The 17,946-nt window shown below is 37.9% G+C and overlaps 1 pseudogene; it reads left to right on the top strand.

Annotated features, from left to right (window-relative positions):
* Window positions 1-12,859: 12,859 nt before the first annotated feature.
* LOC144308866 (nascent polypeptide-associated complex subunit alpha pseudogene) lies at window positions 12,860-13,565 on the top strand (annotated as a pseudogene).
* The last annotated feature ends 4,381 nt before the right edge of the window (window positions 13,566-17,946 follow it).

Below are 17,946 nucleotides of genomic sequence, written 5' to 3'. Positions count from 1 at the left end.
TTTTTAATAAGGTGGGCTAATTGTTTATCTATTCTATTAATTCTTTCAGAGAACCAACTTCTTTTGTTTTGTTTTGTTTTGTTTTGTTTTGTTTTTTCATCTGTTCTGCAGTTCTTCTGGTCTCTATTTCATTGAGTTCTGCTCGAATCTTTATTAACTCTCTTCTTCTGCTGGGGGTAGGATCTATTTGCTGTTCTTTCTCCAGCTCCCTTAGGTGCAAGGTTAGCTCTTGTATTTGAGTTCCTTCCAGTTTTTTGGATGGATGCTTGTATTGCGATGTACTTCCCCCTCAGGACTGCTTTTGCTGTATCCCAAAGATTTTGAATAGTTGTATCTTCATTCTCATTAGTTTCCATGAATCTTTTTAATTCTTCTCTAATTTTCTGGTTGACCCATTCATATTTTTGCAGGATGCTCTTTAACCTCCACATGTTTGAGTTTCTTCCAAATTTCTTCTTGTGATTGAGTTCAAGTTTCAAAGCATTATGATCTGAAAATATGCAGGGGATAATCCCAATCTTTTGATATCGGTTCAGACCTGATTTGTGACCCAGTATGTGGTCTATTCTGGAGAAAGTTCCATGTGCCCTTGAGAAAAATGTGCATTCAGTTGCATTTAGATATAAACTTCCATAATTATCTGTGAAATCCATCTGGTCCAGTGTATCGCTTAAAGCTCTAGTTTCTTTGGAGACATTGTGCTTAGAATATCTGTCATTTGCAGAAAGTGCCGTGTTGATGTCTCCCAGTATTAGTATATTATTATCTAAGTATGTCTTTATTTTGTCTATTAATTGATTGATATACTTTGGAGCTCCCAAATTAGGGGCATAAATATTCATAATTGTTAGGTCCTCCTGTTTGATAGATCCCTTAAGTGTGATATATTGCTCCTTTTCATCTCTCAGTACAGTCTTTTGAATAAACTTTAATTTATCTGATATGAGGATTGCTACCCCTGCTTTCGAGGACCACTTGAGTAGTAAATGCTTCTCCACCCTTTCATTTTCAGGCTGTAGGTGTCCTTATGTCTCAAATGAGTGTCTTATAGACAGCAGATAGTTGGTCTTGCTTTTTTACCCAGTCTGGAACCCTGCATCTTTTGATGGGATCATTGAGCTCATTCATGTTCAGAATTACTATTGGAAGATATGAATTTAGTGTCATCATAATACCTATACAATTCCTGTTTTTATGGATTACTTCTTTGGGCATCCTCTTTCTCTTACAGAGTCCCCATTAATATTTCTTGCAATGCTGTTTTGGTGGTCACATATTCTTTCAGTTTCTGCCTAACTTGGAAGCTCCTTATCTCTCCTTGTATTCTGAATGTGAGCCTTGCTGGATATTGTGGTCTTAGCTGCATGTTCTTCTCATTTAGGACCCTAAATATATCCTTCCAGCCCTTTCTGGCCTGTCAGATCTCTGTGGAGAGATCTGCTATTAATCTAATATTTCTCCCCATAAAACTTAGGGATCTCTTGTCTCTTGCTGCTTTAAGGATTTTCTCTTTATCTTTGGAATTTGTAGGTTTCACTATTAGAGGCATTGAATAGTCTTTATTTATTTTAGGGGGGGGGACCTCTCTGTCTCCTGGATCTGAATGCCTGTTTCCCTCCCCAAATTAGGGAAGTTCTCTGCTATGACTTGTTCAAATATGCTTTCTGGTCATCTGTCCCTTTCAGCGTCCTCTGGAACTCCAGTTAAATGTAGATTTTTCCTTCGGAGGCTATCATTTATTTCCCTTAACCTTTCCTCACGATCTTTTGTTTTTCTCTTTTTACCTCAGCTTCCTTCCTTGCCATCAACTTGTCTTCTATATCACTCACTATTTCTTCTATCTCATTAACCCTCATTCATAGGACCTCCAGTTTTCATTGCATCTCATTTAATTGATTTGCAATTTTGGCCTGATTAGATCTAATTTCTGCAGTCTTGAAGTCTCTTGAATCCTTTATACTTTTTTCCAGAGCCACCAGTAGCTTTATAATTGTGCTTCTGAATTGACTCTCTGACATCAAATTGTAATCCAAATTCTGTAACTCTGTGGCAGAGAGTACTGTTTCTGATTTTTTCTTCATGTTGAGTTCTTTTTTCTCTTCATGTTGCTCAATGCAGAGTGGCTAAAAACAAGTTGTACTGAAAAAGGAAGAGAAAAAAAGAACAAACAACAACAAAAGAACCAAAGAGAGGTATCCTCTGCTTCTATATACTGTAACTCCCTCGATTTCCCCTGGAGTTTCCCGAGCTGCTTGGCCAAGAACTTGCTCTTCCCGTGTCTTCCAGCTGGTCTTCTGGGGTAGGGGCCTGCTGTGCTGATTCTCAGGTGTGTGCACGGCTCAGTAGGAGCTCTTTATACTGTGAGGCCCCTGTTCCTGGCAGCCCCACTCCATCCCAGGCACAGGGTGAAACCAGGAGGAACAACAACAGTGGCGGCAACCAGCACTCCAGCCCTGGAGTCAGCTCCCACAGTATCTATTGCAGTCTTCCAGTCCACACTGGCTTGGATGCTCCAGGGGCGGCGGGGGGTGGGGGGGGCAGTGCTGATCTGCAAAGCTTATGGGCGCCCGATAGCAGGAGAGTCCTCGCTGTCCTGTGCCTTCCCCGCTTTTGCCTTTCCTGGGGGGAGCGCAGGATCCTGGGATGTTTCCCCCGGTGCCCTGGGATCCAGGGCCTGCATTGCTGGAATCCTGCTCCAGGGGCTGCGCAGCCCCCTCCACCCAGAGCCATTGCCTGAGCTTCTCCGGATGCCCTGCTGGACGCACACTCCAGCCCTTTAGAGATCTTGGTCCGCGTGTGTGGCACGCTCTCCCCCAGGGCGCACTTGCTCTGTTAGTGACCCTGGGAACCTGGAGGCTCCACTGTCCTTCCTGAGATCCAGCCCGAGTTCCCTGTTAAACGCCTTTCCGTCAAGGAAGAATCTGGTGCAGATTTTTAAAGTTCCTGCATCTCAGGTACTGGGCTTTCCTGTTCTGAGGCTGTCACCACCCAGCCTTAGCCTGGCTCCTCGCAGGGGCCCCTCTCGCACTTGAGTCTTTTTTATATTTTTTTTCTGTCTTCCTATCTTGTTAGAAGCCCAAATTCATCTCTCTGTTTCATTCCAGCTGTTCTCTCTTTAAGTCTCAGATCGAATTTACAGGTTTTCAGGATGATTTGAAAGTTATCTAGGTAATTTAGTGGGGACAGGTGACTTGGGGACCCTACTCCTTTGCCATCTTGCCCCACCTCCCCAAGACTTTTTAGAAGTAGATTTCTTAGAGCAATTCTTTGAGATGAGATTATCAAAAGAAAGAGTATGAGAAATTTTATGTTTCTTGATATGTTGATTAAATTTCAATTTGCTAGCCAGAATAAACATCTAAATTTAACTTACCACCAGAAAGGTATTATATGCCAGTTTTCCTACATGTTCTCCCATTATCAGGCTTTTCAAAAATACTTAATTTTTCCTATTTTAAAAGGAGTAGACTAACACTTTGATTTTATTATAATAATTACCAGCTTTTATTAGTAGTTAAGTAAACAAATTTCCTTTATATATTTCTTTTCAGGCAAAACAACTTTTCATATCCTTTGTCTGTGCCTAGTATATATTTTAGAATCTTGGTGTTGTTCCTATTTGAATACATTCAGTATAAAGTAGATAAAAAAAACTTCCTCTCAGATATCATAAATATAATAGATTCTTTCAAAATGAAATATGATTTCCCAGTAGTTCTGAGTGTCCATTTTGCTGTTTCAGAGCATGTTCAAGTGTATAGCTTTGGGAATATTCACATATTAACATGACATTCACACATGGTAGCTGAGGAATATTTTATGATATTAAATAATTCATATAACTCTTAAATTAGTAATTATGGAGGTAGACATAATACATATTAAATATGATGTTGAGGGGCAGCCCGGGTGGTTCAGCAGTTTAGTGCCACCTTCAGCCCAGGGCCTTATCCTGGAGACCTGGGATTGAGTCCCACGTCAGTTTCCCTGCATGGAGCCTGCTTCTCCCTCTGCCTGTGTCTCTGCCTCTCTCTCTCTCTCTCTGTGTCTCTCATTAATAAATAAATAAACATTTTAAAATAAATAAATAAATATGACATTGATTTACATTGAATAATAGAATTGTGTGTTTTTTTTTACTTTCAAACATATGTAATACAGTTTTACTTTCAAAGATATATAATACAATTTGTTTAAATTTGCAAAAATGATACAATTTTATTTTTTTTCAAATTCATTTTAAAACTTTACTATTCAGGGCAGCCCCGGTGGCCTAGTGGTTTAGCACCACCTCCAGCCCGGGGTGTGATCCTAGAGACTGGGGATCGAGTGCCACATCGGGCTCCCTGCATGGAGCCTGCTTCTCCCTCTGCCTGTGTCTCTGCCTCTCTTTCTCTGTGTGTCTCTCATGAATAAATAAATAAATAAAAATCTTTAAAAAAAACTTTACTATTCATTAAATATAATTTGTTATTTGAAAATACTCAAAATATAAATATTTTATTTAAAAATATTTATTAAAATTTATTATTTGTTAAAATATTTGTTATATTTTGAAGATTTTAGATGAAAAAAAATTATTGCAATAATTTATGAAAACTAAATTTATTTTTTATTTTATACATTGTTTTATGTAATTTGATGAAATAGATTAAAAATTTGTACACTTTGAATAAAATAGCATTTTACTTTTGACTCTAGATTCTAAATGTCAACAGCCAAAAAATTACGTGAAAACTTAATTACAACAGTGTAATTTTATTAAAATAAAATTTTATAGAATTTAATTTCCATATTATGTATATATTGCCAATTCAAACATTGACCCAACATTTGAATAATGATAAATATGATCAGACTTATTATTTTCCCCAATTTGTCATATAAAAATTCAGCTTACACATTTTAAAAGTTTGTCATTATGATAATATATTTGTTAAATTGATTTATAAATCGTAAATATTTACACATATGGTATGTGGGCTTTTATTTATACTCTTGTCCTAGGCCCCACAAATGTTAGAGGTGGAACTACATACTCTAGTTGTTTAATAAAGTTATTAAATACAAAAAAAGAGTTACACTTTAAGCAAAGACATGTACTTAACACAGATGTAAAATGTTCCCCCTCTTGAGTTCCAAGTTTTTGTATCAAAGCCATGACTCTATTATGGAGTGATTTTTTCTAGTGTGGCAGATAATGAAAAGAAAAACTCTATGCAGATGCATTTGGAGATTTTTAAGCCTTAATAAAATAAATTAACTAAAAACCAAGACACTAATCCAGAATGTTTTTCAAGGCATTTTTTCCTTCATATTTGTATAGTGCTAGCACTCTTAAGCAGACTATAAGATACTTTATAATTGTCAACCCTTGAGCTGTTCTTATTTAAGGCAGTGTTGGATACATAGAAGAATTAATTTTCTTTTTTTCTTAAGATGCAGTAATCACCTCTGGGAAAGGGAATATATAGTATTTAAAGTAGTGGGTTGAGAATCACACACATAAAAGAAACCAAACCGTACTGATGAGGGAAATAGTATATCATTAGGAATGCAACTGATTGATGCATGCTCCAAAGTTAAAATGTTCAATCAGTTTTTTAAAAAACAGCCAGAAATTGTTTTATTAAGATGTACCACAATCTCCTATACTTCACTTGCCATAACATTTCTTAGCATTCACACTTGGTCAATTTGAAAACAGTAGCCTTGGTCATTTGAAAACAGAAAACAAATGATACAGGACTTGTTCATTTTTTGCTTTGGAAATTTTAGGTGCTAAGATGCATCAATAAGTCCAACAATTTGTCTTTACTATTCTTCCTTCAGAGAATTACCAATACTAAATGGGGAAATAACTAATGTAGTAGATGGTGCTCTCTCTCTCTCTCTCTCTCTCTCTTTCTCTTTTAATCTGTCTAGTCAATAATGTGATCATAAATAACAGGAATAATAAGAATGGATGTGTTCGTGTCTGTGGGTTTTAGTTAATATTATCAGGAAATAATGAAGCATATTTGAAAGAGGGTGTGTTAAGTCTATTTGTAGGTATCTATTGACTGAGAAGGACCCAGAGAATTCTAGGAGCAAACTAATTAAATATCAATGAGCTGTTCTAAAATACTTTTCTGTGGCTAAGTCACTGAAGCCTCAAAACAATTTATCTAGTGGGTACTTTTGTCAAGCCCATTTTACAGAAGAAGAAACAGGCAAGATGGGTTAAGTATTTTACACATGTACACATAGCTAGCAAATGACAGTGCTAAAGTTTCAACCCGTTTGGCTGCTATGAAGATAGGAGTAAGATCTCTAGGGAGGTGAGAACAGATGTGGTCTATCTCTGTATGCTTTCTTACCAAAAAACAAAAAACCAAAAACAAAACACACAAAAGGTATATTTCTTCTAAAAGTGCATGAATCAAAGCATATATGTATAAATCCATTATTAAATAGACTTGCAGGGGTACCTAGGTGGCTCAGTCGGTTAAGGATCTGCCTTCAGCTTGGGTCATGATCCTAGGGTCCTGAGATCAAGCTCTGCTTTGGACTCCCTGCTTAGCAGGGAGTCTGCTTCTCCCTGTCCTGCCCTTCCACCCACTTGTGCTTGCTCTCTCTCTCTCTCTCTCTCTCTCTCTCAAAATAAATAAATAAATAAAATCTTAAAAAAAATAGACCTGATAACAGTTCATTACACCAACCTACCTTGTCTCAACTAAGTCAGGTAGGAGCAACAGATAGTAATCTGAGAATTAGGAACAAGCATAGTTCCAGTAGAGTTAAATGAAAATAATTGAGGTACAACATGCTAGGCATTTTAGAGGCCTTAATGATTTTTATCCTTGCAACAACTCAAAGAGTTTATTTATTTGGATTTTTGATTGTTAGTAATTGAAACAAACTAGATTAACAAAGAAATGGGATGTTCACTGTTTGGAAAAAAGAATGTTTCATGTCACCCAAAGGTGTGCATAGGAAAACCTCAGAAAAAAGTTGGAATGAGAAAATTGAAAGTTGTCAGGAAACAAGGCAATACTTTCCCTCCATTTATTGCTTCTGATTTTCTTCCTGAGGGTTTGCTTTATCTTTCTAACTCTTTAGAATTATTCTCTTACTCAGTCTTCATGGCAGAAGATGGCAGTCCACAGATCCAAGTTCATAAACCTCACTTCCAATTGCAAGGATGGGGGTGGATAGGAAGAGAGACTGATTGATTCAATCTGGGCTGGATATGACCCAATCATATATGACTGGAGAGGGTCATCTAGTACAAACATGGCTACTGGCAATCTACTTTTAGGGATGAGAGTTTCCTTTAAGGGGACCACTATAAGTTTAAGTATGGTAGGTGTTATCTTTTATTTTATAGGTGAAAGAAAAATGAATCTCAATAGTGTAAGTAACCACTCCAAAGTCACAATCAAAAAAAAAAAAAAACAAAAAAAAAAAACAAAGTCACAATCAAAACAGAAATAAACTTTAAACTCAGGTCTGGGATGCCTTGGTGGCTCAGCAGATGAGCATCTGCCTTCTGTTCATGGTGTGATCCTGGAGTCCCAGGATGGAGTCCTACATCGGGCTCCCTGCATGGAGCCTGCTTCTCCCTTCGCTTATGCCTCTGCCTCTCTCTGTGTGTCTCTCATGAATAAATAAATAAAGAAGATGTGGTTTATGTATACAATGGAATATTACTCAGCTATTAGAAATGACAAATACCCACCATTTGCTTCAACGTGGATGGAACTGGAAGGTATTATGCTGAGTGAAGTAAGTCAGTCGGAGAAGGACAAACATTATATGTTCTCATTCATTTGGGGAATATAAATAACAGTGAAAGGGAAAATAAGGGAAGGGAGAAGAAATGTGTGGGAAATATCAGAAAGGGAGACAGAACGTAAAGACTGCTAACTCTGGGAAACGAACTAGGGGTGGTAGAAGGAGAGGAGGGCGGGGGGTGGGAGTGAATGGGTGACAGGCACTGGGGGTTATTCTGTATGTTAGTAAATTGAACACCAATAAAAAATAAATTTAAAAAAATAAATAAATAAACCCAGGTCCTCATGCTAAGAAAGCAGTCCTTTTCACCATTCAATAAGATCTTCCTAAAGTAAGAAGCATTGTTTCACAAACCGAGAAACATATAGATTTATAGTTAGGTAAAACTAAGGGCTTATCTGGGACAAGAATCAAAATAGAATGCATTGAGATGACATGTTTCAGGATCAAAACAGATCACAACAGAATCAGTAGATGAGACTTATTGATGAGAACTCAGAAATAGAGATAGGGCTTGATCATATGCCAGTGCCCAAGGCAGAAATAAATATAGCTACCAATAGGCTTTGTGGCTTTTACAACTAACTCTTGAGGTAGCAGCTGTGGGACTTCAATAGTTCTGGTTTATTACGACATTCATTCAATAAACACTATTTGAGCATCTACTCTGCCAGACGGTGTTCTAAGTACTGGGAATACAGGGGATCCCTGGGTGCCGCAGCGGTTTGGCGCCCGCCTTTGGCCCAGGGCACGATCCTAGAGACCCGGAATCGAATCCCACATTGGGCTCCCAGTGCATGGAGCCTGCTTCTCCCTCTCCCTCTGCCTGTGTCTCTGCCTCTCTCACTCTCTCTCTCTGTGTGACTATCATAAATAAATAAAAATTAAAAAAAAAGTACTGGGAATACAGCAAGGGACAAGATGGACAAAATTCCTGGACTCAAGGAACTTAGATCCTGGTTCAGGGAGATGGATAAAAACAAACAAATAGTGTGTCAGGGGCTGAAGAGCATTAGGGGGAAAAATCTTAAGCAGGGTTAAGGGTTAAGGTGTGAATAAGGTCTACAGTTTTAGTTAGGATAAAGGGAGTGGTTGGGAAAGGCCTCTCTGAAGAGATGAAGTCTAGGAAGAAAGTAAACAATTTGAAACAGGAAGTCATCCAGGTATCTGGGGGCAGATATGCCCTGGTCTTCCATTTGAAAACCGCTTCATTCGTGTTCAGAAGTTTCTAAATTGAGGAATTTCAGTTCTGGTGACACTTAAATCTTTCAGATCTTCTTTTATTAAGATATTCTTGTGATAAACTGCAGAAATGGCCCAATTCTCCACTTTTCTTTGTATCTAGGACCTTGGCAATATTATTTTATAACACTTCCCATCAATAATTAAGAGGCGCTTTTTTAACTTCTTAAAACTGGGCTAATCTTATTACTTGGTCAATAGAATGTAGCAGATGATTGGCCTGTTCTGAATCTAGGCCTCAAGAGACTTCACACACTTCTACTGGTTTTGTTTTGTTTTGTTTTGTTTTGTTTTGTTAGGATTTGTCTCTTCCATAAGAACAAACTTAGGCTGTCCTGTTGGAGGACATGAAACCATGTGGAGTAGAGACTTTTCAGCCCAATAGTCCTAGATAAGGTCTCAGTTATGAGAGATAGTCAAGATCAGTAAAGTCGTCCAGTGGACCTGCAGATGCATGAATGAGCCTTGTCAAGCTGAACAATACAAGAACTTTCCAACCAACACACTGATTTACTAAGCAATATTATATGGTTATTAGTTTAGTCTATTGAGCTTTGGGAATAGTTTGTTATATAGCATTATTATGGCAACAGGTAACTTGTACTCTTTGCTTTCCCAAAAGATAGTAACCCTCAGGAGTTAGGGGATCATGATTGTTCAATTTGGGAATGTATACTTAAAACTCAGCCTTGAATACTATCTTGTTTTGATGGTGTGTGTGTGTGTGTGTTCAAAGTGTAAGTGTCATCCAGTGAGGAGTGAGTAAGTGTTATAGGCAATATTGAGAAGATCAAGGCAAGTTTAGCATTTACCAGATATGAACATTTAAAATATCTCTTCTCACTACATGTGCATACATGATGATATGCTAAAACCACTACATGTAGATCCATAACCACAAGTTGGTGGAATTTGATGGGGATTTTGGGAGTATTCTTGTGTTCTTTCATTTAGACTGTACCCTTGTTAATAGTGCCCCCACAATCCAAATTAAAGCCCATATATTCTCATTTTAAGCAAAATTTCTAGAAACTAAATCTCTAAAAAAAAATCTCTTACACTCTATAAAACACATTTGGAAGATAACAAGAGCTAAATTACAGCCTTCACTTTCACCCCATTAATCTTCTCTATGCCTGTTATAATCTCACTTGTACAAAACAATTCCAATTATATTTTATAAAAATGCTAAAAATTTCCTAAGCTTGCAAAATCCTTGTTTTTCATCTTTGTAATGTGTTTTCAGTAGACTACCTAAGTTTCTGTTTACTTAAATAATATAACATAATGCTTTGTGTATAAAGAAATGGTTCTGAACCACCAATTGGATGTGTGCTTTGAGCTGTATTTTTCAGTTATAGGAATGGATTTATAATGATCATACTCCCTTTTTCACCCAGTGCCCAATCTTGCTGGTGAGAATGGCTTACTATATTCATGGAAATAGAAGAGATGTTAATCTTGTCCATATTTGTACTGTGTCCTCAGCAATCAAGTTCAGTTAAGTCCTGGCTTTAATTTCAATAGAACCTTTGGATATGGCTTCAAAATTATTTCTTTTCCCATCATGCTGCTACTTTATTTTTTATTGGTGTTCAATTTACCAACATACAGAATAACCCCCAGTGCCCGTCACCCATTCACTCCCACCCCCCGCCCTCCTCCCCTTCTACCACCCCTAGTTCGTTTCCCAGAGTTAGGAGCCTTTATGTTCTGTCTCCCTTTCTGATATTTCCCACACATTTCTTCTCCCTTCCCTTATATTCCCTTTCACTGTTATTTATATTCCCCAAATGAATGAGAACATATAATGTTTGTCCTTCTCCGATTGACTTACTTCACTCAGCATAATACCCTCCAGTTCCATCCACGTTGAAGCAAATGGTGGGTATTTGTCATTTCTAATAGCTGAGTAATATTCCATTGTATACACAAACCTTCAAATTTTTCTGAAAATCTATGAATTCGGCCTGAGAATTAAAGAGAGACCAGCTGGAATGCTACAGTGAGAAGAGTTCGCGCTTCTATCAAGGTAGGAAGACGGGGGGGGCGGGGGGGGGAAGAAATAAACAAAAGGCCTCCAAGGGGGAGGAGCCCCGCGAGGAGCCGGGCTAAGGCCGGGGCGAGTGTCCCCAGGACAGGAGAGCCCCGTCCCGGAGAAGTAGGAGCTGCACCAACCTTCCCGGGCGGAAAGGCCTCGCAGGGAGTTGGAGCAGGACCCAGGAGGGCGGGGATGCCCTCAGGTTCCCTGGGACACTAACAGACACCTGCGCCCTGGGTAGAGTGCGCCGAGCTCCCTAAAGGGCTGCAGCGCGCACGGCGGGACCCAGGAGCAGCTCAGAGGGGCTCGGGCGGCGGCTCCGCGGAGGGGGCTGCGCGAGAGCAGCTCCGAGGGGCTCCGCCAGAGGAAGAGGCTCCGTGTGGAGGGGGCTGCGCGGCTGGGAGCGCGAATCCAACAGCGCAGACCGGGAGCACAGGGCGCCGGGACACAGCCCAAGATCCGGCCTCCCCCGGGACAGGCAGAGGCCGGGAGGGCCCAGGACAGCAAGGGAGCTCCTGCCCCGAGCTGAGCAGATCAGCGGCCCCGCCCCTGGAACATCCAGGCCCCTGCACACTGAGAGCTCCGGAGGTACTGTGGGAGCTGAATCCAGGGCTCCAGAGCTGGCCGCCGCCACTGTGGTTGTTCCTCCTGGGGCCTCACAGGGTAAACAACCCCCACTGAGCCCTGCACCAGGCAGGGGCAGAGCAGCTCCCCCAAGTGCTAACACCTGAAAATCAGCACAACAGGCCCCTCCCCCAGAAGACCAGCTAGAAGGACAAGTTCCAGGAGAAGTCAAGGGACTTAAAGTATATAGAATCAGAAGATATTCCCCCGTGGACAAAATTATTTTTCTAATTGTTATCACATTCTAAGTTATAATTGATATGTTGGGCCTCTTGTTTTAACCTGCCCAAATAACAATTACTAAAAGGATATTTCATCAAGCACAGATGAACACTTTCTTCAAAAATAGCTGGTACTACCTTCAACTACTTTTCTCTTGGTGAATGAGTATATTTCTATAAAAAAAATAAACATAATAGCTTGCAATTATTTTAAGGATAACATTTTATAAAGTGAAAAAAATTACACTGTATGTAATTAATATTACTTACATTAACAAATTTGTCTTTGATATTGGTCTTAGATAATTTTTCACCAAATTACAGATTACCATAACAATCTTGACATACATATTTCACTTATTTAAATGTATTTATTTACTTGTATATTGCTTTATTCCAAAACCAGGAGGTAAAGATAATTGAAAGATAAATATGACAATATTTGAAAAATATGTCTTTCATAAATGTTTGTTCTTTAAGATGTTCTCAGATCTGAGAATTTTCAAAAGTGGCATTAAGAAAATACTATACAAACTGCTACAAATTATAACATCTATTGGGAATTGTATAAATGTTTAAGAATCTAGTTAAATACACTATGTAAATTTTTAAAGTATTTCAACTGGCAATTTAAAAATGCATAGCCATGGTTTAATTTATTCTTCTTAATTGTAATTAGTATGCTAAAAATTTGTTAGTTTACTATTTAAGTGGTAATTTCCTATAAATTTATTTGCAGGATATAAACTATTCAGCTCTATAATAAACATTATGTTTTGTATCAGAAAATCATTATCTAAAAAAAAAAGAAAATCATTATCTATATATTATGAACTTTAAAGCTTTTCTTTAAAGCTTGAATTTTAAAGTTTGAATTTTCCATTAGAGTATGCTCTGCAGATGTTAAGTGCTCTATTTTGTGCACATTTGGTGTTTTGTCCATACATTGAATGAAATGGTGCCTGCTCTTCCTGTGGCCATCTTGGTTCCGTGTTCCCCACACAAAATCCCTAGTGAGGCCACAGAAACTGCCCCTGCTACAGAACAGGAGTTGCCATAGCACCAGGATGAGACAACATCTGGAACAGAATCCAACAGTGATGAATCAGTATCAGAGCTTGAGGAACAGGATTACACAGGTAATCACACAACAAGCTTAGCAGGCAGCAGCAATTAAAATCGAGGAAGAGCCAATCAGTAAAGCAAAACAGAGCTAGAGTGAAAAGAAGCTATGGAAGGCTATGTCTAAACTGGATCTTCAACAGGTTACAAGAGTTAGGAGAGTCACTATCTAGAAATGTACGAATATCCTCTTTGTCATCACAAAACCAGATGTCTACAATAGCCCAGCTTCAGATTCTTGCATAGTTATTGGAGAAGCCAAGATTGAGGATTTACTTCAGCAAGCACAACTAACTGCTGTTGAGAAATTCAAAGTTCAGGGTGAAGTGTTCTCAAACATTCAAGAAAACACACAGGATCCAACTGTACAAGAGGAGAGTGAAGAGGAAGAGGTTGATGAAACAGGTGTAGATGTTAAGGACATAAAATTGGTCATGTGACAAGCAAATGTGTCAAGAACAAAGGCAGTCAAACCCCTGAAGAACAACAGTAATGATATTGTAAATGCTATTATGGAATTAGTAATGTAACCATTTGAAAATGAGCATTTTTTGGCATTTCAAAAGAATAACTGTAGCTTGGTTTGAAATTTGTACTTTCTATCATTAATTAATTTCTTGTTGGATGAACACAAAACAAAACAGAAAAAAAAAGAAATTTGTTTTAAATTTGAAAATAGCTCCTAAATCATGGTGTTCACATCTACCAGTGATTTCTGCTACACAAATGGTCTATTAGATTTTGTATTTTCTCAATAACAATTTTTCTTATCATATCCATAGAAACAATTTCAACTGCAGTTTAAGTTTCCAAGATAGAAGTATGTTTTTGCCCACCTTACAGTACTACATCATTGATTGAGCATGTGATTTCTTGCCTCATTCAATATTACTTGTAGTTTGAGAATTGCTCTTTGACTTTGAAAAAAATAATACTTGAGAGTAAAAGAACTTATAGAAATTAAATCCATATCTCTGCGTGTAAAAGAGTCTGTAGCAAGTAAAGGCAAGATGTATCTTTTATGGATAAAACTTTTTCTCTTAAAGGAAACTGGGTAAAAATTAGAGGGGAAGACAAACCATGAGAGAGACTCCTAACTCTTGGAAACAAACAAAGGGTTGCAGATAGGGAGGCAGGTGGGGGAATGGAGTAATTGGGTGACAGGCACTAAGGATGGCACATGATGAGATGAGCATTGGGTGTTACACTATATGTTGGCAAATTGAATTTAAATATAATATTTAAAAAATAAAATTATTTTTAAAATTTATTTAATTTATTTTTTTATAGGAGTTCAATTTGCCAACATATAGCATAACACCCAGTGCTCATCCCACCAAGTGCCCCCTCATTGTCCATCACCCAGCCATTAGAAATGACAAATACCCACCATTTGCTTCGATGTGGATGGAGCTGGAGGGTATTATGCTGAGTGAAATAAGTCAATCGGAAAAGGACAAACATTATTTGGTCTCATTCATTTGGGGAATATAAAAATTAGTGAAAAGGAATAAAGGGAAAGGAAAGAAAATGAGTGAAAATATCAGTGAGGGTGACAAAACATGAGAGACACCTAACTCTGGGAAATGAACAAGCAGTAGTGGAAATTAAAATTTTTAAAAGGCTAAATATTAATTGGTTTCAAGATATTCCTGCAGCTTTAGTAATTTTATTCACCAAGGACTTGTGATGTTTCTGATAAAGGTAAAAATATGTTAGTGACTATTATTCATTCTGTGTATATGTATTTATTGAAATGTTGGCAGTTCTGTGGAGGAGAGAGAACCTGGTTTTGCAGTTTACAAAATCTTCATCAGAATCATGGACCCGGGATCCCTGGTGGCGCAGCGGTTTGGCGCCTGCCTTTGGCCCAGGGCGTGATCCTGGAGACCCGGGATCGAATCCCACATCGGGCTCCCGGTGCATGGAGCCTGCTTCTCCCTCTGCCTGTGTCTCTGCCTCTCTCTCTCTCTCTCTCTCTCTCTCTCTGTAACTATCATAAATAAATAAAAAAAAATAATAAAAATAAAAAATTAAAAAAAAAAAAAAAAAAAAAAAAGAATCATGGACCCACCAGTTGTAAGCCATATTCTCTTAGTCAAGTAAGACTCTTGCTGAAGTTCAGATTACTTTGTCTAAAGATTACTCTGTTAGTACCTCATCTACTCTCTCCTAGAGTTGTTAAGAGGAACAAATGATAAAATGTATTTAGAATCCCACTGTAATTGGTAAAGTGATTTTGAAATAAAAACCAGTATTTTTTTTGAGACAGGTAATATGATCACTACATATGATGCTAAATCTGCCTTTCTCCTCACCTCTCTTCTACAGGAGTTTGCATTAAAACAACACAAACTGAACTCTTTCATACATATGATTTGCAATATGATAATGTATTAGTGGTAAGAATCTGTAGTCATACAGGCTAAACCATTTTTAATGTTTGTGATTTTTGCTAAATGATGTTTATACCCACAAATTAAACATAGCTTTGGGGGGAGGTAGTTGTTATCTGACTACTTTTTAATCTAGAGAATTTTAGTGACACAATAGAGGTTTTTGAAAAGGAGAAATGAGAGTGAATGCCAGGCTTGGGATGATAGGGATTTTCTGATAAAATGCATCAAGTGAAAAATGAGAAGACTGGATGCAAGAAGCAGTGAGATTGGCAAGGACTGAGCTCAGATAGCAGGCCAAAAGGAAATACTTCAGGAAGTTTGACATAGCCTAAGGAAAGTGTTTTTTTGTTTTTTTTTGTTTTGTTTGTTTGTTTGTTTTTAGTAGAGAGCAAGTGTGGTCTGAGTGGTGGAAAACAAGAAGTCACTATAGATTTGAAGAGAGGGTGTATTAGTAATTAGGATAAGGACAGCATAGCAATAGGCCTCTGAAAGATAAATAATCAGGCCAGGGGTGAGAATTTTTCAGTTAGCTTCTATAACAATAATTATTCTGTTGAAAGAATAAATAATGGGGATCCCTGGGTGGCTCAGCGGTTTGGCGCCTGCCTTTGGCCCAGGGCGCGATCCTGGAGACCCTGGATCGAATCCCACGTCGGGCTCCCGGTGCATGGAGCCTGCTTCTCCCTCTGCCTGTGTCTCTGCCTCTCTCTCTCTCTCTCTCTTTCTGACTATCATAAATAAATAAGAATTAAAAAAATAATAATCTCTTAAAAAAATAAAAAATAATGGCTCAAATTCAAGTTCTAAGACTCTAAGTCAATTTTGTGAAACATACCGACCCCACCACTATGATTTTCTGAGTCCCTATATACTACAGAATTTCTGATCCATAGATGGATCTTTGCTAATGCTGAAATCTCAAGAGTTATGTAAATGCAGTTTTTTGTCAACAACAACCAAAAAAGCAGTCTACCTTTAAATAGAGCAATATTTACCTGACTGTTATTCAGTCATCCTATACCATAGAAAAGTGAGTATTTTTAAAATATTAATACTTCACAGTTTTGATCAAACATGACTCCCTTTTCCTTTATGTATAATAGCCTCTTATACCCAGCAGTGATTACACAGCCCTCATCACTGGCTGCTATAGCACAAGATATATCAGCATCCTCAATAGCAGCTGGATAAAAAGTTTCTATGTTTATCTTTAAAAAATATCTTTCAAGCTACTGTCTTGTTATGTAGTCTGGAAATACATTTTGATTCAACTCTGAAAAGAAGACAGTTTCAATACTTGACAACAGTTATATAGTCAAGGCAGGCCATAATTTCTGTTTCAGAAACCATGTGTGCAAGCTGATTTTTCCTCTACTTGCTACAGTTTTAGGGCCAGATTTTCAAACAAGCATTTGTGCACATAAAATGGGTAATTGCACACAAAAATGGGCAATTTTGTATGCAATTATTCATTTTGCATACGCAATTATATGCTTCTGAGGGTATAATGCATATACATGAAATTTGGTAAGCATACCCATTACACCTTCCTTTAAAAATGTCCATATTGCAGGTTTACTGCAGAAAAGAAAATTGAGATTCTTCGTGTTTGATTGTGTTATTGCATTATTTTTCCTTACATCATACCTTTTAATCAAGGATCTCAAAGCCCATTAAATTATTAACCCAATCATCCCAACAGCCCTATTGTCTATGGATGCCAAATGTTATGACAATCTCACTTTAGAAATTAAAAAATCAGGACACAGAAGTTGGACTTTTCTAAATATTAACCACTTTCCATTTAGGTTTCCTGACAAATAGTTCCCTAGAATCCACTCTCCATCTGCCTGGACAAATGCAAATCTAAAACAACAGTTATTGCAAATGGCAAAGGAATTGAGCATACACAGTTTCTTTCCTTGTGGTCCAACTAAGCCAAAGTTTATTCACATTTCTGCACTGACAAAAAGCTTGCAATGTTCCCTTCTTCAAACATAGATCGGGTTAGAGCAAGTTTTAATAGGAGGGCTTGTTCATCTGGGAAGTCCCTATGTCATTGTCAAAACAAGAGAATAAAACATTCACTCACTTCATGGAAATAAATTGTGTCTTTAGATTTGCAGCATGTTTCTCAGAAAGCTGATGAAAGAGGTTTATTTGACTGATAACAGCCCGAAGTTTACCGTTATCCATTTGGCTTCCTCACAAAGCTGAAAGCAGGATTCTTTGTGGCTTTGATATTGGGGAGATAAGACAGACACCTTTGAATATTTGTTGTTGCTGTTGCAGTTAACTTATGTGCCCTTTTGTATTCCTGCTTGACTTGTTACCTGTCTACCATGTCATTGTGCAGTCTATGCTGACAGAATTGAAGAGGCAGAAAGCTCAAGTTGTTCCGAAGAAGAAAATAATCCAATCAGTACTTGCAAGGAAAAAAATCAGTTGGCACTTACTACACAGAGATTATTATTTGACAGCAACTTTACCTGAAACTTATAGTTTGCTTACATCAAGACAA

This window comes from Canis aureus, chromosome X (assembly GCF_053574225.1).
Source record: "Canis aureus isolate CA01 chromosome X, VMU_Caureus_v.1.0, whole genome shotgun sequence".
NCBI classification, from domain to species: domain Eukaryota; kingdom Metazoa; phylum Chordata; class Mammalia; order Carnivora; family Canidae; genus Canis; species Canis aureus.
This window is presented reverse-complemented; position numbering and strand designations above follow the sequence as displayed.